The sequence below is a fragment of the Stegodyphus dumicola genome, chromosome 9 (genome assembly GCF_044657685.1).
Source record: "Stegodyphus dumicola isolate Sdum_Otavi_A_Nest chromosome 9, ASM4465768v1".
Classification (NCBI taxonomy): domain Eukaryota; kingdom Metazoa; phylum Arthropoda; class Arachnida; order Araneae; family Eresidae; genus Stegodyphus; species Stegodyphus dumicola.
Window position 1 is genome coordinate 147,051,500 of NC_140776.1, and position 26,064 is coordinate 147,077,563.

Here is a 26,064-nt window from a genome sequence, read left to right on the forward strand (position 1 = left end):
CTGCACTACTTCGTTCATAATAAGCGTGTACTTAACTAAACATAACAGTACTAAGAATCAGATGTTTTGTGACCGTATGGTACTTAATTACAAACAATTTTGTTACCTAGATTAAAATACTTATAGTCAACATTTCTGTACCGTACATCTTGTACGAGTCAAATAAGTATTTTGTTAGTTTAAAAATGCCATTTTCAGTACAGATATCTTTTTAATATCCGTATTATCTCGTAAAAGTCAAGTGTTGTGTGCCTCTTTGGGGGCTTTGCCAAATAAAGTGAATATATGTCTCATCGATATAGGCACAGATGGGATATATCGATATATCATATAATTTTTTTGGATTTATTCAAATAATTTAAAATATAACTATTTATTGAAGCAATAGCTTAATGTGTGGTTATATAGATATATCAAGAGGGTTACTTGGCTCTTTAGTAAGAAATGGTTAGTCCGAATTCTAATTAAATATATTAGCAACAAAATGCAAAACAAAATAAATCATAATGCGAGCTCTATTATCATTAGTGTTGCAATACTTTTATATCTCAGTTTTGTTTAAACATTCACTGCTTATAAATTTTAATGTAAAGACTTATTGTAAAACTTTTTATATTGTAAGTCTTTTACTTTTTATGTTGTAAGACTCACATGCTTTCATTTTTATAGCAGTTACGATAAGAAAAATTAGCCGTATTCTGATTGACGACCAGGAGAACAGGCATAAAGAAGAAAATGTGTTAGAAATAATAAAAAAGAGGAATGCAGAGAATATATGGAAGGTAAGCTATAAATATTGATTCAATTATAAAATTTATAAGATTTTAACGTAATGTTAAGCTTTTAAGCTTGCAACTTCTATACTGAAAACGTTAGTTTGTTTTGAATCAGACATAAACTTATACATCTTTCTTCAACACAATCAACTCTTCTTGCTTCATAATTTTAGTATATATTTCCTTTACATTTATTTCGTATGATTTCTTCCTCAGTATATGATATAGCTTTATCTCAATAAAAATAATTATTAATTTTATTGATAGTTTTCTTCATCAATCGGATCTTGATTAGGCCGATAAACTGTCAACGCATGTTCGACTATCGACTCCTGTCGAAATCTTGATCATCACTGACCCCCTATTCGTCAACCTACAGGGGTCAATACCGACCCAATTGGGAACCCTTGGCTAAAACTGTATTGCTTCGGTTTGTGAATATGATTCAGAGTTTCTAATAAATATTGTCTGGCTTTGACTGTTATAATTCGACTATGTCAAATGCAACCTGGGTGGCATTCTGCCAAAACATTTAGGATCGTCCAGAAAGGGTGTTAAATACGTACCGCAGAAAGATGAGATCACATGAGAGTTCGCTTGTCTGGAAAAAGGGAATTTACTACCGAAGAACGAGCAAGTTTCCGTGTCAATGGGTGATTTTGTTGTCAGTAGTCTTTCGCGCCTTTATTTCATATTCGCAGAAGTAAACGTGAAGATTCGCATTGATGTGCAACACTGGAAACCAAAAATGTTGCAATTTATTTTCAAACTGTATGAATTTTACATGAAAAATGATTCTTCATTGCTTAGGTTTTAAAAACAAGATCCCTAAAGATAGTGAAGCTATATTTTTGGCGGAAGCATGAGTTTTGTAGTTTAAAAAAGAATGAAAGGTAAACAGATTTCCACCCCATTTCAGCGGGATCTTCCCTGATAGTTGATTTAACGTGATATTTGTCAATATTCTGAACATTTACTCCAGGATTATCTTCGTCCTTTTTTTCTAAAATAAATTTGGTTTTTCCTCCGCAATTCAACTATGTACACTGGTGAAATAAATTAAGAGAATTTGCATATTTTATCGAACTACATGAAAAGAACTGAACTAAAGGAAAAACCACTGCTTTTAGATAAAAATGCAAATATTGTACTGCAAAAACATAAGCGTACACGTGTGTGTAGGCGGATCCAGGAGAAAAACAGGCTAAGCGTGTGAAGGGTAAGACGAACTGCGTTTGCTAGCACATCTCGACGAATTTCTTGGTGTAACAGTAAAAATGAGTAATCACCAAAGTTTAGATGATGGAAAGAGGTGGCTAATAGTGGTATGGCTAGAGACAGGCCAATCGCAAGTCCAGATATGCAGAGAGTTTAATTTAACGCCCAGCGTCGTGTGTAATCTATGGAAAGAGTTCCAGGATACTGGATCCATCGAGAGAAAGCCCGGGCAAGGTCATCCAAGAACCACGACGGCCAGAGAAGATCACTATTTTTCCATTTTAGCGACGCGTTACAGATGGGCTACAGCTTCCCAGCTCTCTTGGGACCTGTATGCAGCCACAGGAACCCGTGTAACAAGGGTGACTGTTTCCAAAACACTGAATGAGAGAGGGTTGTTTGTCAGAAGAGTGGCTGTTAGCGTCCGGCTCACGTCTACGGACAGGAGAGCTCGATTAGCATGGTGCAGGCAGCCTAGTGGTTGGAGTACGAAGCAATGGGCGACCGTTCTGTTCACCGACGAGTCACGTTTTAGCCTAAACACTTATTCTCGCCCTTCTTTCATATGAAGAGAGCCAGGGACCCGCTACCTACCCTCAAATACCCGCGAAATCAACAATTATGGCGGTGGCGGTTTAATGGTCAGGGAAGGCATCATATTGGATAGCCGCACACATCTCCATGTCTTTGACAAAGGCTTTGTGACTGGTGTCAGATATAGGGATTAGGTCGTGGAGCCCTATGTTCGCCTTTTCCGGGGTGCAGTGGGCCCCGAGTTCATCTTACAGGATGATAACGCGAAGCCACATAGACAAATCTGGTCAACGAATTTCTCGAGAGTGAGGATATTCGCCGGATGAATTGTCCAGCCAGGTCTCCAGACCTCAACCCTATAGAGCATGTCTAGGACGCTCTGAGGAAAACAATTGCAACTCGCAACCCCCCTCCGAGAACCATTTAGGAACTGAAAACTGCGTTGCTGAATGAGGAGGAGCAATTGCCACAGGCACTGATAAACTGCTTCATTTCCAGTATGACATATCCTCTATTAACCCATTTCTTTTGTGTCTTCTTCAACCGCTGCTTCAGACCTTCAGACTCCCATGAGTGTTACACATGAACATGTGTGTCTATTATAACTGCTGAATGTTTTTTTTTTTTTTTTTTTTTGTATTATATCAACCTATGTTCACACCGAATTTTATTAATATCTGTCCAGTAGTTCTGAAGATCGTAGATCAACTATGAAAATTCTCTTAATTTATTTCACCAGTGTACAATAATGTTTAAAGATTTTAGCCCCAAAATCAAAAAGAAATATAACAGTAATTTATTATAACATAATTATTATAATTAATTAAATAATTATTGTAATAATTTACTAACGTATAATTCTTATAACTAATCATTAGTTTCTTTTTTCACTGTATTATTAATACACATATATTATAGTTCAAAGATAAAATAGATACATAATAATTATTAATTGTAGCATTATTATAAGCATTTATTATTGTAAAATTATTTTTAAAAAGTTTAAAAAAATCTGAAAGCTTTCATATTTTATATTACGCACAAAGAAACGTGTTTACGCCACACAAAATTCGATTCAACTGCAAAATCACAAAATATTTAAAAACAGCATAGGTTTAGAATTTACGAGAGACAGTCTTGCGTGTTGGAGGTAAAAATGTTTTATTCCGTACAGTGTTGCCTTTGATTGCTTTGGAATCGTTGAATTTGTTAACATAAAATTCGTTAAAACTTTAGAAAATATGAAATAGATAATAAAACAAATTAGAAATTCGAGATTCGGTCTTCCAGTTTTCCATGTTCGGGTGCAGAACGTATTCAAATTTTGATCGCTCTAAGTACAGTTGTTTTTTTGCAATGAGAGAAACATTCATACCTTCATGCAGATTCTTCATTATTTAATTTCTTTAAATATAAACAGGGTGATAATATTTGGTGGTAACAATTTAAAAGGGATACGCCGTTTATAGTGAACCGACGCAAAATGCCTTTCGAGACTAATAGCCCTTCTGTACTAACGCTCCTAATCAATTATAATATTAATTATAATTTATTAGGTGTACTAATAATCAATATATTAATTATTATATTAGAATTCATTGTAATGAAAATTATACGATAAAATGTATTAATCAAATTACTATAATAGCAGTTATTATACAATAATAATTACTTACTACACTTTAAAATTATGTATATATATATATATAGCAAAATTAAGCTTTAACACATGCCGCCTAGACGGTATAGTGGTTAGGGAAGTCTGACTGCGATACCGAAAGGCCTGGGTTCGAATCCCGGAGAAGGCATGGTTGTAACTGTCCGTCCGTTCACAGGAGGCGATGGGGGCCCACCTATTCGGTGCCTTCATAATTAAGAGCTGGCCACATGTGGCTTTGTATAGGATAATGGACTGTGTTACACTGTAACTCTTCACAATCTGCCATTGGGAAAAAAAAGCTTTGAAAACATTTCTAGTTTTAACAATATGTAAATAAATACATAGATGTACGAAATTAAACACAATGTAATCAAATAGTTAATTTAAAGTGATGATATTATCTACTTAAAGTAATTTTCTGCTTCCTTAAATCTGTGCTCCTTGAACGCTCTGAAAATAAATAGGGAAAAAATAAGAGTGAAAAAAATCCCTACTACATGATTCATGTTCATCAGCTCTATTTCGTGTATAAATTTATCTGAATGGCGCATGCGTGTTTGTGCTCATAGTCGCGGCCAGCGCGGTTAAACTATATTTTTCTGCGCTTGGGTTCCTAATTAATTGCATAAGGACTACACATGGATTTAAGCTTCCAAGTAAGTTTTCTAGGCTGTGGACACTGGTACTGTTAGGAAGAAGAATTTCAGGTCTAATTTCGGAAGATAAAAGTTGCAAGGCTGGCCAGAGTAGTCAGAGAGAATTTAAAACTAAGTCTTAAAACTTTGGTATTGAATTTTTCTCTGGTTCTTTTGTGCTTACCTTAAAGCCTCTGACCCAACCCAAATTCAGTCTTCTGCGCTCATTCTTCCCTCCCATCTAGGGATATTTCTTTCCTTTTCTTATTTTTTCTAAATCTTTTGTCAGGCCGATACAGCAAGAAGTCAAAATGCGAATACAGGTTGTCCGTCCACACTGGGTTTTTCTTCCTTACTCTTTACTTCCACATTTTTTTTTTTTTTTCTAGATCCGGCCTATTTCTTCCCACCTCACCACCTCATCTCGTCAGGTTTCCCTAACCCTACCGTCTCCGCCAATCCCCTAACGTCTTCACTTCCTATCAGTTCTATTTTCTACTTTTCTCCTATTCTCGTGGCTTTGAATTGTCGAGAGCATTCGCAAGACGATCATGGACTAGAGGAGTTTATATATTTTATATACCCAAAGTTTTCATTTTTGCCGACTCTACTTTTTTTTATCCTTTTAAGTTAAGTTCTCTCGCTTTAGCAATAAGTTATTTGAAGGCTCTGAGACAGCCTGGGGTGGAATATTCGAAGCTCATTTTTTGTGTGCTTCGAAAAGAAACCTTTAGATGTAGATTAAGACGTAAAAGGGATTCGAAGTGGATGAATTTCCCAGAAATATGTTTTTCCAAGTTGAAGAACCGTTAAAGAGCTAGTGTAAATTTTAATTTTTGACAAGGAATTAAAAATGTTTTGTAAATTAAAAGAAATTCAATTGATTAAAATCTATTCATACTGAAAAATTGAGTTAATTATGCGTTTTATTTCGATAAAAGTTTTGTTTAAATAGTACCATTTTTAGTTTGATGAATTTCTGCAGTTTAAACTGTTTTAAGATGTAAATCACATGTGATACTATGCCTAACATCACAAGAAATAATACCACAAGTAGTAACATCACAAGTATACATGTGTTACTATGTCTAACATCACAAGGATTCTTATTTCACTATGTTTAGCATCACAAGAGTTCACAGGATTCCAACAACTCTTTGTGGGGGGTGGGATTTCAACAGCTGTTTTTTGATGCCAAGCCAGGCTAGGCGTCATTGATTTCAAGTGAATCTGTTTCACACATATATAGAGACTCCAGATATATTAAATATGTAAATGATTAGTGCTCTTGACATTTTAGATTTTAAAAAGTTATTGAAGAGGTGAAGTGTATGAGGAAATTACTTCTGTATCAGCAAGAATTTGTTCAATATCTTCTACAAACCTTAGAGTCTGAATGGTATTAGAAAGTGATCGAAGCCCAATCCACCGAACCGTTCGGTAGACTGGGCTTCGCTCACTTTCTAATAATTATTATAATATATAATTAATAATTTATTTTTAATTTTTCTTTCTTTTTTCTAAGAGTTTTAATGGTATAAAATTATCAAACGGTAAATTTAGTTGTTCACTTATGGAAATAAAGTATTATAAAAGAAAGCCAAAAATTTGTTGTGATCATGCGTAAGCAAATAATGATCTTTGTTTTAAATTCCATTACGTGCTCATTAGGCACTATACGGAAAAGGTGGCGTGACCTATGGAGGACTTTGGTGCTACTTTGGTAGACCGGTTGCACAGATTTTTGGCGACTTTTCTTTTGGCGAGTAATACAACTTATGGTAAACCCATTGTTGGATAAGTTATTTATGGTAACCGATACTTTGTTGTCATTTTATTTTAAAAATAATGTGTTTTATTATGCATAAATTACGTGTTTTAAATATTATTTATGGCTTCTAAATATTAAAAATCACTTTAATTTTGCATTTTTATTTGAAATAAAAATTTTATTGTTTACGATATTTTATGTAATTTTATGTTGTGATTGATGTAAGGAATGTCGTCACCTTACTTTAAATGTAATTTGTTTTAATATTTATAAGTTTAATCTAATGTTTTGAACATTATTTATGTCTGTTAAATATTAAAATACAATTTAATTTTGCATTTTTTTTAAATGATTTTATTATGTATGAGTATTTAAATAATTTTAATTCTGTGCGTGATATAATCAGCTCCTTGATTGGTTATAGAATACTTGTGCATTAACGAGCTGTAATCAGCTGCCTGATTGGTTACTGAATATTTGCGCATTACCGCGCCATTTTAAAATTTTGTTATTCATCTCTTCGAATTCTTTAGCTTTCATAGAGAACGGATATGTCCCTTTCAAAGATGAATGTTGTTACTGGTAAGTACCAAGGACTATTCGTATCGGAATAAGAAAATTGTCTTTTGAGGACCTTATTTTGGCCAACCTGGCTTTCCTAATCAAAGATTTATTTATAAATTGTTACAAGGGTCAGAGGAAATTTATTTTAAATTTTTGGAGAAAACCTCGGTGATCAGCAATGTCAGCTGATTAGCGTTAAAAATAATTATATTACTATATCTAACATCACAAGCTTTTGGAAATAGATAATTATAAAAAAGCCAAAAATTTGTTGTGATCATGCGTAAGCAAATAATGATCTTTCCAACAGGTCTTTGTGTGTGTGGGGAGGGTTAAACTTATTTTAAAGTATTTGAATTTAAGTAATATTTTAATTCTTTTAAAAGTTGGTATGATGTTTTTAATTCAATATTCAATTTAAGTAATATTTAAATCCAATTAATTGTTGGCGCAGTGTTTTTATAGCGGTGTTTATATTCAATTTCTTTGCTATATGAAAGTAATAATTTAACCTTACTTTAGTATTTTATACTCTTAGTAAATGTATTTATTTACATTTGCCTGCCATCTTAAAAAACGACCTTTACAATAAATAATTAATCCATTATTTTTAACGGTATTTATTTTTTAAAGTTTCCTAATACTTTACTATGCGTAAAATAATTAAAAACAGCGTTTTTCAAGATAGCTGACGATTGTAAAAACCGCGCCAACAATTGCGCCAACGTAAATCGCCAAAAATCCGTGCAATCGTCTACCAAAGTAGCACCAGGACTTTCTTAGAGAAACTTGCTCGTATCCACGTTATACGTGCTGAAAGGCACGAAAACGTCCGTGCAGAGATCCCATTCGCCGGGACTCGAACCTCGAACCAAACTGTGAGCGTTTAGCTGCTTTAACATCTCGGCCGCTGGTAGACCAGAGAGTATTGATGAAAGCAAGAACTGTGTCCAATGGATCAAAAATACCATTGTGAGTAAATTGTTCCAGAGGATCCTAGTTTGGATCTCTCAAAGAATTACTGAAGTTGCCTCGTCTTCAAGGCATTCCTTTCTGAATTCAGCGAAAATTAAGTGAATGGGGCTACAGCTATGCAGCTTCTTTTCGACAGTGTGGTCTACTTATGTTTTATGATTGCGTTGCAGTTTAGTACTTGTTTTCAGATTCTTGCATTTAAGCTTATGATATTTCGTATTAACTTTCATTTTAACGCTCTCTACAGGATATAAGGCTATAACAGCAAAGAAAAGGCTCCTACGGTTGGTCATAAAAGACTATTCTATAACATTTTGTCGGATTGGATAGCTAACTATTTTATTAGTTTGGAAGGACTCATTGCATTTTCTTCTGCATGCTCATGTAGTGTAAATGGTTAGCACATTCGATTATCAGTAGAAGATCCGTAGCTCGAATTCCAGCGAAAGCAGAGTTTATTTTTAGTCCAAAGAGCCAATTTGCCTTGAAGGACTATTAATTTCATTTTGGCATTTTGCGTTGAAAACCATAAACGGCGAATCACTTTTCAAATTGTGGCCACCAACTATTAGAGCCCTGTATTATAGATAATGACATTAAATAATGAAGAATCTGCATGATTGAGTGTATGTTTCTCGCACTGTGAAAAAACAACGGTTCCTAGGGCCATCAAAATTTGAATAACGTAATCTTCCATAGAATATGGGCATGTGGAAGCCCTAATTTGGAATTTGAAATTTGCTTTATTATCTGTTTCATATTTTGTAACACTTAAAGAAATTTCTGATTAACTAACTCGACAATTTCAAAGCGAGCAATGGCAACACTGTACGTAAAACAAAAACGCATTTTATCTCCAGCGCGCGAGACTCTGTATCGGAAATTCTAAAAATAGGCTCATTTAAAAATTATTTTGCGATATTGCTGTTGAACTGAATTTTATGGTTTGAGTACGTAGAACATGACATTTGATAAATAAAGGTAACACATAAAACGTTAAAAAAACGCCCCTTTGGACGTAATTTAAAATCTGAAACCTTTCAGAATTTTTAATTTATTCATTGATGTATGCTGCTCTTTAAAAATTCATATACTTCAATAGCGATGTCCTGGACGAATTCTGCACTACTTAGATTTGGCAAGCTTTTAAGGCATTTCTTCCGCCTTCTTGGCATGCTTTTGTGGTGTGGTGGTCTGCACACTGGGCGCATATTCCAGAGGTCCGCGGTGCTATTCTTGGTGAAGGCATTGCTAATTTTTCATGACTCTTCCTTCCAATTAACCTCTACAAGCTGATTGTCGTATCTCTTCTCAGACTCCCTTTTAAGTGGAAAATAATTCAAAGAATTATTGCATTTACTCGTATACATTCTTGCGATATAATTTCATTAATACCCTATTACTTTATAATAGGCACTTCAAGGCCGTTGCCAGCGCTATCCCCATTGGTCATAACTCGCGTCGTCATTACCGCACAGCATTTATTTTCTGCTTGTCATCTGAGGTTATAGTTCAAGTCAATCTTCATTCGCGCGCTTTGTCAGATTGTTTCGCGTGCAGTTAACCGGAACTGAAGTAGAAGAAAAAAATTAAGGATCTCGATTTTTTTCCCGCAGCTGTTGTTCTCCTGATTACGATTCTAATCGTGCCACGAAAAATAAATCTGAAGTTCATGTTTTAAAGTAACAGGCTATAGGTCTTTAATTATAGTAGTGGTGATGACACAGCTAATTCTTCATTTTTGCTGTTTCAAAAAACCTATTAGTTTATACAATCTAAAGTCTTAACGTGCAATCTGCTCATCCGCTTTTGTATTATTTATATGGAAAGATAGGTAATTTCTTACATTATCGGGAAAAATAGCTGTCTGATTTTTAGTTCGTATTTATAGAGTCTTATTCCAGCTTTATCTAGAGCTAAGCTAAATCTTAAACGGCTCCGTCACAATTTTACACTTTTAGCAGCTGCTGAAGCTCGCTAAAAATATGCTTACCACTGCTGAAACTTTGCAAAATAGTGGCAGTGACCAGTGTATTTGCATTAGAGGAAGCTAGAAGAAATCATACTCCTAATAGCCAAACAGCTAACTATGATTATTACTTTTTATTTCTTTCTGCGCCGTAGTAAAATGTCATCGAACACTAAAACTGCATTCTGTCCCAGGACAGTTTTAAAACTTCTTTATGCAAATCATGTCACATTAAGACCGAGATACTTTAAATTTTGGGTATTAATAATTTACATTACCAGGGTCGTTCAGATATAAATAAGAAATGCCATGCTTCTCTGTTGTAAAGTTGTATGGTGAATCATGAATCAATGTAATCATGACTCATTGGGCAAGCATATACGTATTTGGATTTATCAATAGTAGTGCTAATTGCTCTTCCCATCACTACTGTTATCTGTAATCAACATGTTCAAGTAGGAGCTTCACAATAATGTAACGTTGTCATTAGTGTTTTGACTAATGAATGCGTCATTCCGTTTCAGTCTTATTACAGACTTAAAAATCAGTGGTCGGGAGTGAATGTCTCCCTTCTTCCAAAAATCTATGATTGATTCAACATTTTTAGAGAAGGCTTGATGAGGATTCACAATGAACCACAAGTCTAATGAGCAGGTTATGAATGCTGCTTAAGAATGGACAATATCTTTGTAATGTTCCTCAGTACTTTGTCTGTGTTAAAATGTCGAGGAATCTAGTGAACTTATAAGATATTTCTCCCACTACCCCAGCGTGCCTTCGTGGTGTAGTGGTCAGCACACTGAGCCGGTATTTCAGAGGCCTGTGGTTCGATTACCGGCGAAGGCGGTTGCATATTTTTCATCTTTCCTGCTTCCAATTAACCTAATGACTCTACAAGTGGCGCCTGAACTAAAAGGGTTGTGGATGATGATTCTCCGCACCCAGATTTGGCGACTAGGTCCCCTAAAACCCTAATCGCTCTTTAAAAAGGGGAGTATATAAGGTATTTCTCCCTCTTCCCTAGCGTGCCTTCGTGGTTAGTGGTCAGCACACTGAGCCGGTGTTTCAGAGATCCGTGGTTCGATTCCCGGCGAAGGCGGTTGCATATTTTTCATCTTTCCTGCTTCCAATTAACCTAATGGTTCTACAAACTAAGTAGCGATTTATCGCTGAGTTCAAGTCTCGAGAAGGGTTAAAATATCATTTATTTACTCAAAGAAATACTAACAGGTGGACCCTTTTCGGGCTTACAGGAAAGCCTCCACTCGAGCTTTTAAATAAGAATAAGAAATTAATCTAATACTAAACTAAATGGACTTATCCGAAGCTAGACACAAGTCAGACTAGTTTGACCTTAATTTAACCTAGCCGGCGATTAGCGTTTTGACTAATGACTTATCAAGAGGCACGTACAATACGGTAGAGCGTAGTATATTCAAGAATGAAATAGCCAGAAGGGAAACAGGCGCCGCTAAGGACTCCTAAGAACTCTCTCGCGAAGTAAACTGAACTTCCGTTAAATACTCCTTTGAACTCATTTCCATAAAACGCGATACTAAAAACTCATTCTGGTAGGGAATTGCAAATGGGAAACGAGAATAGATATAACCGTTAGAAACTTCTACATGTTTTCAAAATGCTTTTATTCTTTCAAGAATCAAGAAATTTCTTTGCCGCTGGAACACATGCGTTGTAACGACAAGTGACTATATATAAAGGTAATGTGCAAGTTGCTTCTCTGCATTCCATAGATTAGCTTTAGTTTATACATTTTCTGTTTATATTTAAACATCACTTGTGCTTTTAGATTGTTTTGGAAGTCTTCTTTTCTAAACTGCGCATTAATATTTATTTAAAAAGTTTAAAAATAGTAATGCTATATTCAGATTTGCAACTGTGTGTATTTATTTCGACTATGGCCCTTTTTCTTTCATCTTCCATAAAGAAAACATACTAGAGAGAACTTATGTAGCATTTTGTCTAAATGGTAGGCTGGTTAAAAAGTTCTTTCCCTCATCCTTTTCATCAAAGGGTCACATTTTAATGAAAGAGTAAAAGTAGAAATTGACCTGCGTAGAGACGGGAGAGGGATGGGCTGGTAGCAGGGACATGTTGACAGGGAGTTGCTGAGTGAGGAGCACTGTCATTTGTGCGTGTGAGTGTCCCATGCATTATTCACCCGACAACGGGACACTGGACAAACACGAGGGAATCGTCTCATCCATCAGTCGTTCTTTCTCTCCTTGTTTGTCTTCCCCTTCTCGGTCACCCCCACCCCTTTTTAGTCCATTCTGCTAAAGATTTAGACGTTTATTCACGTATTTCGAAGCTGTATTACTTTTTGGAAAAGATTGCAGATAAGCATATCTTCTAGAAACCACAAAGCTGGCGAAATGGAAAATGGAAGTGCTATTTTGGAACAGAATATCTTTGAATCCATAACTAATGGCTTTTAATAAATTATTTTTGAAACACATTAAATATTTATAAGACGATATGAAGCCATTCCATAAGAAATACATGTATTAATCATGCAAAATCTCAGATTAATGATAGGAGAGCTAGTTGAGCTATTCCAAGCGACTCATTTAATGGTATATTGTTATTTGAAAGCCATAGAAGAAATTTCTGTACTGGATCCATGCATTTCGTTCAAATGTTTGGATATGAATTTGAAACAATGAATGAAAATTTTCACTTCTCAGCCTATAAGGTATTTCTCCCGCCTTCTTAACATGCCTTCGTAGTGTAGTGGTCAGCACTCTCGACTCGTATTCGAGAGGCCCGTGGTTCGAGTTCCAGCGAAGGCGTTGCTTATATTTCATTTCTCCTGGTTCGGAAAAAACCTAATATCTCTAAAGCGGCGGCGAACTAAATGGTGGTGAATGATGATTCTTCACCACCAGAATTTGGCGATTGGGTCCTCTAAAAAACTCAGTCGCCCTTTAAAAGGGGCAGTATATAGGGTATTTCTCCCACCTTGTTGCATGCCTTCATAGTGCAGCGGTCAGCACGTTCGGCGCGTTTTCGAGAGGTCCGTGGTTCGAGTCCCGGCGAAGGCAATGCTCATTTTTCATCTCTCCTGCTTCCAATTAACCTAATAGTTCTACAGATCTTGGTAGTTTACAAAAGGAACTACGTCTTAAGCGAATATTTATGAGCGACAAAACTTGTATTCTTTACAAGATTGTAAAACATTTGTAAAACAGTGGGTCGATGAACACAAGATATTATTTACTACGCTGTTAAGAGGACTTTATCCAAAGAAGATAATGATGTGTGCGTTTGGTGGAATATGGAAGGAGTTATCGAAGTTGCCTTCTGAAGAATATATAATTTATAGTGAATATAGCATACAGATAAACTAAACTACTGATGGGAAAAAAAAATATTCCACTAAATAACAAAAAGGCCTGTTTTTCCTTATGATTAAGCTAAGAATTCTTTCGACGCTAAGCTACAGATGATAAGGCGTTGTAAAATTATAATTCATTCACCGTATTCTTCTGATTTAGCATTATTCAATTATCATATTTTTAGAAACCTGTACGTCAATAAAATTATAAATTCGGAATATGATATACGAAAAGTTTATTCTTTTCTGAACTAAAACACAAAAGCCCAGAGAACTGAAACTCGGGATGAGAACAATCTGAAAATGACAAAAACAAATACAAATTACATTTAATAACAAATAGACATATGTTAAGGCATTGAAAATTATTATTTATTCACCATATTCTTCTGATTTAGCGCTATCAAATTATTATACTTTAGAAACCTCTAAATCAATAAAATTATAAATTAGAATTCCTGAGATAATGTTAAGTGTTACCATAAGGAAATTTCTGTTTGTTCAGTCTTTTCCCAGTTCAGCATATGAATGTTCAGTTTTCTTAGTAAGATGGCTTGAAAAAATTTTTTTTAGTTTTTTTTTAAATTATTATTATTGTTTGGTGTGTTAACTTTATTCATTAAATCTGACGTTCTTTGCATTTACGTCACATAAAATTCCATTCAACTGCAAAACCAAAAATATTTAAAAACAGCATATCTTTAGAATTTCCGATAGATACTCTCGTGCGCTGGAGGAAAAAAATCTGTACAGTGTTGCCACTGCTCGCTTTCAAATCGTAGAGTTTGTTAACCAAAAATTCTGTTAAGTTTCTGTTGAAAATAGAATTTTGCATTTCTTCCTGTTCGCGATTGCGCTGAGCAGAAAAGGCGAGCTATATAACTGTGCGAAAGGTTCCTCCTGACGGAGAGAGACCAAGAGAGAAAGGATAGTGCGTCTTCGCTATTCTGATAGTGCTGAAATCTGACCTCCGTGCTATGCCTATCGGATGTTGCCGATGTGGCCAGCAGATGTGATTCTCTCAAGCATGGTGCAGAAACGTGACGTATGGAGTTCTAATAAGGAACAGCGCAGTGGATATAAGAATCTACTCAAGCATTCTGGATTATCGTTCTACATCGCCAAATACCTGCCTATATGAAAAGGACTGTTAAGCAGAATCAAATCATAATGTACCAATGTAGAATATTCATGCATTATCCATCATATAAGTTCATTAATGTGTCATAGTCTGACACGATACGGTATCTGTGTCGTTAAATCTTAAGGGTAGATTAAATCTTATGTTAGTTTTCAACTTAGAGCAATTTATACTTCTGTAACAAAGAACATCGGTTATACACACACCACTACGCATAACTCTTAAGGTTCTTCAAAGAACGCAAAATCTTCAAATACAATAGTTTTAAAAAATATGAAATATAAAATTCGGACTTTCAAGTGCACATGTTCGAGTGGAGGACTATGTTATTCAAAATCTGATGGCCCTAATTACCATTGGTTTTTTTTCAGTGCGAGAAACATATCTACGTACATGCAGATTCTTCACTATCGATAATATTTAGTGTGAACTATTTGAAAAGTAATTCGTCGTTACAGTGAACACAGGCAAAATTCTATTTCGAGACTAATTGGGATTAAAAAAAAAAAAAACCACTTGAGCTTTCCGTTTCGACAAAAATAGCTAATACTCATCTAAAATTGCAAACAAACAAAAATTGCGAAGCCTATCAAAATTATGTTTTAATGAGAATTTATTAAAAAATGTAAAATAATAGCTTAAGTACTAGCAAAAGCAGCGCTTAGATTTCATTTTAATTTTCTGGGCATTGTTTTATAATTTTTCTCATACATTTTACATTTTAGCATTTACATTTTTATATGCATTTTTATAACTTAATTCTGCTGGAATTTATCTCTTAAAGACTCAACAGCCAATGAGTTAAATTTCATTTTTTACTTCTAGTATATCCCTTACAAAGCAGCGATTAAATAATGTATGGTTAGAATTTGCATATTTCATTGTTTGATTTTAAATTACAACACAGTTTCGTCTTAAATTGCAGGATGTTACAAAAGAGAACATTAGAAGAACACATATATTCCAAACAAAATTATATTGCGGAACATTAGTTTTCAAAAAATCTCATGCAAAAGACATTAAAAAGAAATCAAGTATTCATTTCCGACTTCATATTTCACGTCTGAGTTCCGTACAGGTCTTTGCCTTATAGCAATCGTATATATGATATCATTTCTGGTATCTAACATTGCTCATGCTGAAAGGAAATATGAAATGCTGGAAAGAATGTACAAATTATTCTTTTACTACCATTTTCCAAAGCAGACGATTTCGCGTCAAACCAATTGCTGAGTGACTTTTATTTTTTCCGCATTTGCGAATTTCTGGGCAGATAAAAAAAACAATGGCGGAGGAACATTAGTTACAACATATAAAAGAAGGAGGTGTCTATAAGGTAGATATTCGACATCAAAGCTTGAATCGTAAACGTATTCTTGGAAATAAAAGGGGTGGATAAAATGCGTATTTGTTTCCGCTTTCCAAGCAGCTTTGTTCAACGGAGCTAGCGCCCCCTGTCGGCGTAATGAAGCAGTAATAATCGGAGTCGTTTTTGCGATCGGAGCTATTATATCCTCGTTGAGCGCTCAGGAGGACAGATTTGGTATCGCTATTCATACCCATTCTTCGCTGTGATATCTAGACGGATGAGAAATAAATAAATAAATTTTAAAAGAATGGGGAAACTCTCGCCATGAATATCAGTTTATCCCTTAGTGAAAGGCAGTAGACTGAAGTTGATTATGGAACTGCGCTGAAGTCGTTTATCATGTTGCCACATACTAGTACATATTACTTACGCAATTTACGAAAGATTATTCTATCTGTGGTGAAAAGAAGTATACATCTGCAAAATTCCATAAGGAATAACTACAAAATCGTCAATATAGCCGTAGCATACGTAATATTCATTACTAGAAACCAGCTTATAATAGTATCGTTAATATTTAGCTCACCAGAATTTTTAATAGTTTTTATATTCATTTATATTAGCTTTAATTTGTGTCATAGAAAATATAAAAACTGAGTTATTTACATTAGCATCATATAAATCTTTTCTCATTTAGACTGCTCATGTTTTTTCTCTTTGAAATGATTTCACTCTTCAGTGTTCGAAATATAATCGTTAATGCACCGTTAAAAATTAGTAACAGAATACAGCATATTCGTAAAACAATATGAATTATTCAAAAAAGTCCTTTTAACTTTCAGAACAGTCTTATTGTTAATGAAACGTTAGCAATCGTATATTACGAAGAGTATTTGTGTAATGCCTTGTGAGTACGTATGTAATTATGTAGTACATTGTATATGTTCAAAAAAGTCCTTACAACTTCTTCCCACCAATTTTGATACTTTTCTTTCCGGAGGGGCGAATTTGTCCTACAAACTTATTGGATACTTGAAACTATTCTTGCTGTTTGTTTGACAGGAAACACATGTTTATTTTAATAGAATGGTATAAAATAATTTACTGAAAGCAGTGCTCTTCGTCAGCTACAACCTTTTCTCACTTTCCGGTCACAAACGGATTCCGCGAAAAAAAATCAGGTTCTTTTGAGGTGATCCACTCATGGAGCTAGTTTTCGAGATCGTTAAAAGTTGTGAAATGTTATTCTGAAAGGCCATGCTGCATGGATCGAAACAAGTGGTACTTAATAGGGCCGAAGTCTGATCACCATGGCGGGTGGTGTAAGACGTCTCTTCGAAGTTCCCTCAAGATTTTCTTTATTCGGTTTGCAACATGTGGCTTGACACTGTCGTGAAACAGAATTACTTTGTCTTATGTTTGAGCACACTGCTGATGTTTGTCTTGGGCATTTGTCGTCAAGTGCGCGATTCAGATAGTGTAATTATTCTTCGAAGCGTTCAGCATTCACCGTTCGATCCAGTAGTAGCTCATGGTACACCACACCGACTTGGTCCCGCTAAATGTACAGCATAATTTTTGTCATGAATAGCTGATTTCGGCGTTGATGATGGATCTTTGAGATGTGCCCATGATTTCATTCAAAAATGACTTCGGTTTTTGTCTTTGAAGCAATACTTCATAAATGGTTAATCGTTTCGCAACGTCTCTTTCTGTCGATTCATGTTGTACCCAGTTTCCTAATTTCTGAAACATTCCTCATTGCTTCTTCTAAACGCTTGTTAATGATTGATGCAGCCACATTTAGTGCTTCAGGCAATTGTACAAGCGTCTGAGATGAATCTTCTGCTATAGCATAGCTGCTGCCTCTAACTGTATGGAGCTGTATTTTTGTATGTAATAACATATAAATAGTGCTGTGGAAAAATCTCAAAATTCAAAATAATGTGTTTTTTTAGATATTTCTAAATATTGTTTGATTTTCAGCCAAAACTATTTAAATTCAGTAAGAGCATTTATTGATAAAAATTAAAAACACGCTTTCAGTTCATCGCTTTAGTTTTGAAAGTCCCTAAAATAAAATAATCTCAGTGAATGCCATAACAACAGGCTAATATCTTGCCTGAGCTAAATAGATATCAAAAGTGCGCCATCAAAATTTGGAAATGGTGTAATGTATCCTGATTTTAACTGCCCACTAGCGGCCGAGCGGTAAAGTTGCTGAAAACTATTAGTTCGGTCCGAGGTGCGAACCCCACAACGGGCTGGTTGCTTGGACGTTTTCGTGGTTTTTCCCATGTATAACGAACCAGTTTTCCTTAGGAAGTCTTTCATGAAGGTCATACCTCCGCTTAGGTAGATCGCCCTCCAGTGCTCTGCCATAATAAAATAAACCCCCCCCCTAAAAAAAAAACCTGATTTAAACTTTACTGTAATGAAAGATGGGGCAAAGAAGAGCAGATGTTGTTGAACTGCGCTGTTAGCATTATGGTAGAGGAACCTATTGCCACAGTCTTGTGTCCAGGTTCGCATCCTGTAGAAAGTATGGATGTATGGTGTCTTATCGTCACGAGGACACTTAATGTACTGTCGAGCTGAAAGTTTCATCAACACGTTGTTGGTAAGAGAAGAGAAGGGCAGAAGATCCTCGGATCCATCTGTAGAGGGTTTTCCATTGAAAGGGATAGGAGAAATGCTGTCACCTGTAAAGTTCCCCAGGTCTATGCCAATGTCAAGCGCTACCTCCTGTATCTTGTGGGTAAAATTCGTGGATCTAATATGGCTAAGATCAGAAGGATTAGTAACAACAGCAACGCAAGCTGATGATGATTGCCGAACAATGAAATCCGTATCATGCGAAATGTTGCATCTGGAGCAGCGGTTCTCAACCTATTGACTAACGCGTACCATCTAAACAAAAACTGAAAACCTTTAGTACCACCACTACAAAGTACTACTACCACCACCACTCTTGAACAAAACTCAGATAGCAAAAATTTACGAGAGTTAGAGAAAAAACTCACCAATACCATGTCTGCTTACAGCTCATGTGACAAGCTGTCACGCCCCTTTCACCATCAGTTTCTGCCCCATTGGACCTACTGTTCGAGCCCAGTCTACCTTCTGCGTCCTTTGTACAATCACTTGATGACAGCCGGAACAAATCATGCATTTTGCTTGATAATCACGGCAAAAGAGGAACTTGGAACAAACTCAATCAGGATGTTGGGATTTTAAATTTTGAATTTAATAGTTAAAAATACTTTGCTTCTTCGCGTACTACTGGTTAAAAATCCCTTATCTAGAGTTTTAAAAAATCCGTGTTTAACGGTTTTATTTTGTTTTTAACTGGTTTACATTAACTATTGCTCACTAAATCAGTGGCATGGAGTCAGAAGCGAAATCAAATTTGAATATCATTTTCGTAATAACACTTGGATCTGCTTAAGATTCATTATATCCTATACCTGCTTAATTCCTTTTCTCTCTTACTTTTGACCTAAGAAGTAAATTCAGTTAATTTGATTTTAACATTACAAATCTGCGAGTTTGAAAAAGAGCAAATTGTCAGTTCGCAAGTGTAGTCAATCTTCACCCCCTATTATACTTCGATCACTTTTTCCTGTGAAATCAGAGGCTATTTATTTAAATTCCTAATTTCTGAAAGCGATTAAAGAAAAATTTCCTTCTTGAAACTTTATACATGTACTTCTGGAATTGAAACTTAATGCATTAGTGTAGAAGCCATACGGTAATGTACATAGCATGCTCCAATGAAATGAAAGAATCCAATTTCTATTCGGTCATCGTTAAACACGTCCAGTGACTTCTACTAGGCAATGAAGCAGAGCAAAACAAAAGAGGCAAATGCAACAAAACAACAAGAGCCCTTTAAGCGAGTGGCCGCGAAAGTAATTTATCCGTTTGGTTTTTGGTCTGGTACACTGCCATCGGACAATCACTTTGCCGGATTCCGGCATTCATCTTCTGAGTCGACACCTGACGGAAGCGGTTGCATTATTTAGTGTCGTCGTCCAGGATACGCAATTAACCGGGAATGGGAAAGGATCTTGTTTCCCGGATACTTAAAGACGGGACAACCATCTTTCCCTTTAGTCCCATGATTAACGTTCAATAATGTAGGAATAGAAGAAGTTGAGGAAGTGTCAGTACGTGACTGCGTCATGATTTGATGGTACAGGCAGGATGGAAATCTCTTTGGGTATGATGAACCTAAACTTATATTCCAATGCCCACACCGCTTTGTATGATTTGAATTTCCAATTTTACAACTTGTCATACATTTATAATTCAAGTAATAACGTTTTAAATAGCTGCACCTATGGTACACGATGCCAGTACACGATAATATCACTACAAAATGAGCTTATTCGAATGAACTTTTAAAATGAAATATTAAAAAAAATCCTGCCATTAAGAGAACTCTGTCTCCTCCCTTTTCCTTTTAAAGGACTAGAACAGTAAATTAAAAGAATTAAATGAGCGAGTTTTATGATAGCAATCAGAAATCAATTGAATTATTCACTAAAATAAAATACAGTTAAAAAAGGTTTTTATACAACGAGCTTTCATTTAAAATTTATATGATAATTAACAAACTAAAAGGTGAAAAATCATTTATCGTATTATGACGGATTTTGTATATATTTAAATAACTTTAATGAAATTATATGTGAAACTCTCCTCTTTTCTGTATAACGTTACAGGAAATGATTAAAAGAGAGGAAGCTCCCTCAGAAAAGTAAAATTACACGTGCAAGCGTATTTAATATTAATGGGAATAGCTATCTCGCTAAACTGGCGAGATATCGCCAAGCTAGTGATGGTTTGGACGACTTATTTTTTCCGCCAAATTTGGCATGAAATCGCCGAAAGTCGCCAGACTTTACTATTATTTGGCGACATTTGGTTCAGTCCTTGTATAATATAAAGCTGGCGAGGGTTTGGGCGACTTATTTTTTCCGCCAAATTTGGTGTGAAATCGCCGAAAGTCGCCAGACTTGACTATTATTTGGCGACATTTTGGTTCGTTCCTTGTATAATATAATTGGCATTATAAAAATGAAGGACTGTAATTGCTCCCTATATGTAACTGTAACCGTGTCAGGCCCTTATATGCCTTCCAGTAATTTCGAGAAGTAGAAGGTACTACATATTTCTCGGCGGCTGGGGGGTATAGAAGACCGGAGAGAACTTCAGTTTTTCTCAACTGTTTAGTTTAGCGTAAGTTCGGAATACTGAGAGATCTCTGTCGGAGCTTCGCCTTTTTAGATGCGCTTTGCATTGCCCTATGTTTAACGTTCTTAGTAGTTTGAAATGCTGTACTCATTGTACTCTGTGATATAGAGAAGAGCTAAACGAATATTTTTAAAGAAAGTTCCGGAATCGTAAAATGTTTCTCTTGGTGAAAATAAATTTTATACAGCTATCGTCGTTTCTGTGTGCATTCAATCCATTAGGAAAACATACGCACGCAGTAGAATAGTTTAATAGGGAGACTCAATTGAATAATTCTACTTAAAGAATTCATCTGCAATTTTTTTTCGTGAATAATAAAAGCGTGGGACTGCTATGATAAAGTAAAAAAGATAATAGCTTATACATTTGATATGCAATTAAATTAATCGATTTCTTTATTTTGACAATCCATGCTTTTTTATTCGTGATATAAAATTGCAGATGAATTCTTTAAATAGGATTATTCAATCTATTCTTCCTATTAATTTATATGGTAAATAATGTTCTTCTTTTAGTGCATTAATTATCATTTCAATTTTAAATAAAAGCTTTGCGGAAAAGCCTTTCTTTAAATTATATTTTATTTCCTGTTTCTAGTCTCTATTACACGTTATAAATTATGAAAATTTTAGTCATTATTAAAACACAAGTAATAAATTGTAGTAAAATTATGAAGTGAAAAAAAATTATTGAACGTCATTCCATGGAGAAATCGAAGAGAATGAAGAAATCGCTTTAAATATTAAATTTGAGAAATTGGAAGTAATAAAGTTGTTACAACAACCGTTTTACTTGAAGCTAAAATGAAAAAAACGAATATCGCCACATCTTCATTACGTACGCCAAGAAGGCAAACTTAAAAGCATTTTTTCGTGAGTTTCTCCTGCACATATTTTTTTTTTTTCCAAGTGTAGAAAATTGCTAAATCAATATTTTTTTTTTTTTTTTTTTTTCATTTTTATTTTAAAAGAGGGCGAAAAGTTTGTTTTATAATCTATGAAAACTTCAAAATTTATATTCGATACAATTTTAGATATTGAAATTTTAAAATCATAAACGTCAAATAGTGTAAAAAATTGAGCGATTTTCAAAAATATGGGAGTAAAAATTTTCATGCAAGTTCAATTGAAAATACTTTTTTTTCTCTCTATTCGGTGGTGCAAACAGTGAAATTCTAGTATGCTTAGTTTGTTTGTTAAATAAAGATATGTATAAAAATTCGTTTAATTATTAAATTAAAAAAAATTACAGCGAATTTTGAAAACGTCGCTTCACCACTTGCATCGTCATCGGCGAACATTGTGTGTATAAAATCTGAACTCGATCGCTTAGTGGGAAGTAAGTTAAGAATCGATGATAAAATTCCACTCACAGTGAAACGCTGTGAGTGAACTAAATTAAAGCTTATAATACGAGGAACTAAATTAAAGCTTATATACCTGGAAATCTCGTGGTTGGTTTAACTAGCAAGCCTCTCGGCAATCCACGTTAGAAAATGCCGTTGGGTGCGAGTATCGACCGTTTTTATCTATTTACAATGCGATCTAGCGGCTAGCCGTTTACGTTCCGATCAACATTTTTATGACGAATATTGCTCGTATAGCTACCTTCAGTCACCCGCTAAAGTTTTGTCTACTTGTTCAGATTCACCCTCTATACATATACTAAACACTCACTTTTACTAGTGAACACTGAACGATTGCCTGGAAAAGAATAGATGTTTTCTTCTTTTAGTACTATTTTAATAGGTTAATTACTGGAATGTTTCTTTAAAACTACATAAAATTTTCTTTAAAATGACAATACTTAATTCAGAAGTCAAACAACTAAAATCAGCGTTATATTTTCAAATTCTCACAGGACTAGTTCCGACGATTTTACCGAACCACCATCCTCAGCTGCAAAAGCACAAATGAACCAAGGTTCATTTTCACGCAATTTTTGTTGTTTGACTTCTGAATTAGTATAGGTTCGGCGTGTTATTGTGTCTTAATTATAGGAGCGCCAATACTTTTTTAATGTTTTCAGTATTTTAAAATGCTATCAAAACGCAAGAAATTGCTACAGGGGAAAAATACAGAATCGGAACTCATCAAATATCAATATACTTGTGTATATTTAACGAACGCTTTCGAAAGATTTAGATTTTAATTTATTATTATATTTCGTTTCATCTCTTCGTTTTTTGTCATTCCTGTATGATCTGGGAAGTATAGATTAAGTCATCTGAAGGATAGTTATCGTGAAATGGGGCACTAAAGTTGCATTTCTCACCAATGAAAGAAATAACGTATTTTACCTCACCTACCACGGTTCAAAGTTTCTATTCTTCACGGCCCATTAAACAGTTTTAAAATTAAGCAAACCGTAGTTAGCTACGACAAATATCAAGAAACTTTTGCACCGGAACTCAACTTCTCGATCCACTGAACCACAATCTAAGCTTTCACCGAGTTGTACCTAGAAAGAAAACCCTACTCTTAAACATCCCTTCACCCACATATATAAAACGAAAAGTGTCCTCAAAACTTTTCCTCCAACCTACACACGTCCTTTCGCAAAAACCAGAAAGGGGGAAAAAAAAAGGAAAGAAAGAAACGAATGCCATCTCACATTCACTTCTCCTTTCTTTCACTCTTATTTCTTCTTTATTTATTCTTCAGAACGAAGTCCATAGAGAAAGTAAAGCATAAAACCGGGCGCGAAGATATTTTACAACAAGAGAAACCCCCGTCTCAAAACTCTCTGTCGGAAGTCATCCGGCGTGTATAACTCCTTTGTCCATCCAACAGTGAACAGATAATTTCGCACAGAAGGAAGTTGGCTGAGGCGAGCCTGCTGCCGTGTTCACCAAAGCGTTAAGCCTGCTGTCGAAGCCTCGGCACCACTTGGGGCGTTAAGAGGGCCTCGGCGGGGCTTATCCTGCTGTAAAAATTTTAATAATTCCAGCGCGCGCACCAGCTGGTGGCCTCAGCCATGAAAAGAAGTATTAAAACAACTCTGCAGAGTTATATATACATAGAAGGGAGAAGAGCGAGGACATACCCTGGTGTGCCACTTTTGGTCAATTTTCCTTCGAGGCTCGGTTGAAGGGGAGATTTCTTTTATTAGTTTGTTTGTTTTTAATTTTCAGGACATCTTTTCCAGCTCTTTTTTTGTTACAGCTGGTTGAATTTTTGATGAATCTTTCCAAGGAAGTTTGCGAAATCATGTATAAATTCAATTTTTTGATTCATCATAGAATAAAAAAAAAACGAATCGAGTATTGATTTTTACTTCTTATTTATTTTAAATTGTCTGGCTAAACACACAAGGAAAAACATCATTATGCATTTTTATTACCTGCTTGGAAATGCGAATTTACTTCATATTCAGACAACTTTCCTTGTATCTTAAAATCATTACCTGCGCTACTGAGAAATGTTTTTATATATTGTATAGCTTGTATGATCACTTGGTCAGACATATATGTAATGGAAATTCCTTATATAATTTCAATTTATCAGAAATTTCCTGTTTTTTTAAGAGCTGAAATTGCTTTTGTTTTATGCTGTAGTTGAACAAATATAAATATACTGAAACTTTTTATACAGCATAGTTTCCCAACTTCTTCTTCTTTGGGGGGGGGAGGGATCGATGCGCTCTTTTCGGTTTTTTGTTTTGGCTCAATGCCCTCTTCCGATTAATATAGCCTCTTCCTGTCCTAGCAAGAATTATATAAGAGACGTGTCTGAATATAATCTGTAGTCGCTGTACGCACTGGAAACGCGTAAAAACACATTGTACGTACATTTTACAGTTGCATTGCATCGAACTATCAATCTAAACTAACTCGCCACGCAATGTAGAGAAACAAGAATAGTTATGATTTCTCCAAGCATTTATAGTAAAGAATCTGCAAAATAGCACAGATTCATTCTATCGCACAGGCAATGGTATATATTGAAAGAATTTGCTAGTTGCATATTGGTTGATCACAACAAAAAAGCATTTGTGATCCTGCTTTTAGAATATTCATCCGTTGGGTTATAGGTTCCAATCTCTTGAAATAGAAGAACGAAACCACATGCAGCTTGGCCAAACTTGCATGAAGGGTCGACTGACATGATTTGGAATGATTCCTGCAAAGGCGGCGTGATTATAACATTTATATAATGAAATCAGTGTTTGGTTCAAAAATGTTTAAGCAAACCAGTTTTCCAAGAATGATCTTATCGGCCGCTTGCTTCTCAATGCCTTTTTACTAACCACCGGACCGATAAAGTTGTCCTTAATCCCCTTAGCATTCATTTTGTGAATCTATGTCGCTGACTAACACCCCTGCATGACCAATATATATGAAAACGAATAACTATTGGTATTGATTATCATTCCTCAAAAGCAATCACCGTCACAGAGATCCTCCCTAAGACGACCGTTCATGTCTCCACATGAACGGTCGTCTTAGGGAGGATTTAAGTTTATTATTATTTATCATACTGTCAAATATTAACATAAAAATTTTCTTTGCAGGGCTAGTTTAAAGAGGGTCAAGTGACCATCAACCCCTTTAACAAATAAGGAAAAAAAATCGTTCGACACAATGTAGGAATCTGTTCTCCATAAAGGCTGATTTCCAGTCTGTGTACCTGGGTGCTAACTGGAATTTTTGGTTGTCTTTCCCATTCCTGAGATTGTAATATCGATTTAACCTCCATAATGAATTCCTGAAGCGCTATCGGTGACGAGACGGTTAAATGATCGACAAGTTCGGCCGTTTCCTCCAAAAATGCTTAAGATGTCCAATCATTTGGGGATAAAATACATGAAATTTTATTGAATGTAAACTTACTAGTTAAGAGAATGACTACTAAGGGCTGACAAAGTGAAATTTAGTTACTTTATAAGGTATTTCTCCT

At 35.1% G+C, this 26,064-nt stretch overlaps 1 long non-coding RNA gene across 1 annotated transcript in view; it reads left to right on the forward strand.

Annotated features, from left to right (window-relative positions):
• The window catches only part of LOC118195389 (uncharacterized), a 123,928-nt gene that overhangs the window by 78,246 nt on the left and 19,618 nt on the right, over window positions 1-26,064 (forward strand). Inside the window, exon 2 of the long non-coding RNA XR_004759240.2 lies at window positions 670-782. This is a non-coding gene — a long non-coding RNA (uncharacterized LOC118195389). The remainder of the gene's footprint in view (window positions 1-669; window positions 783-26,064) is intronic.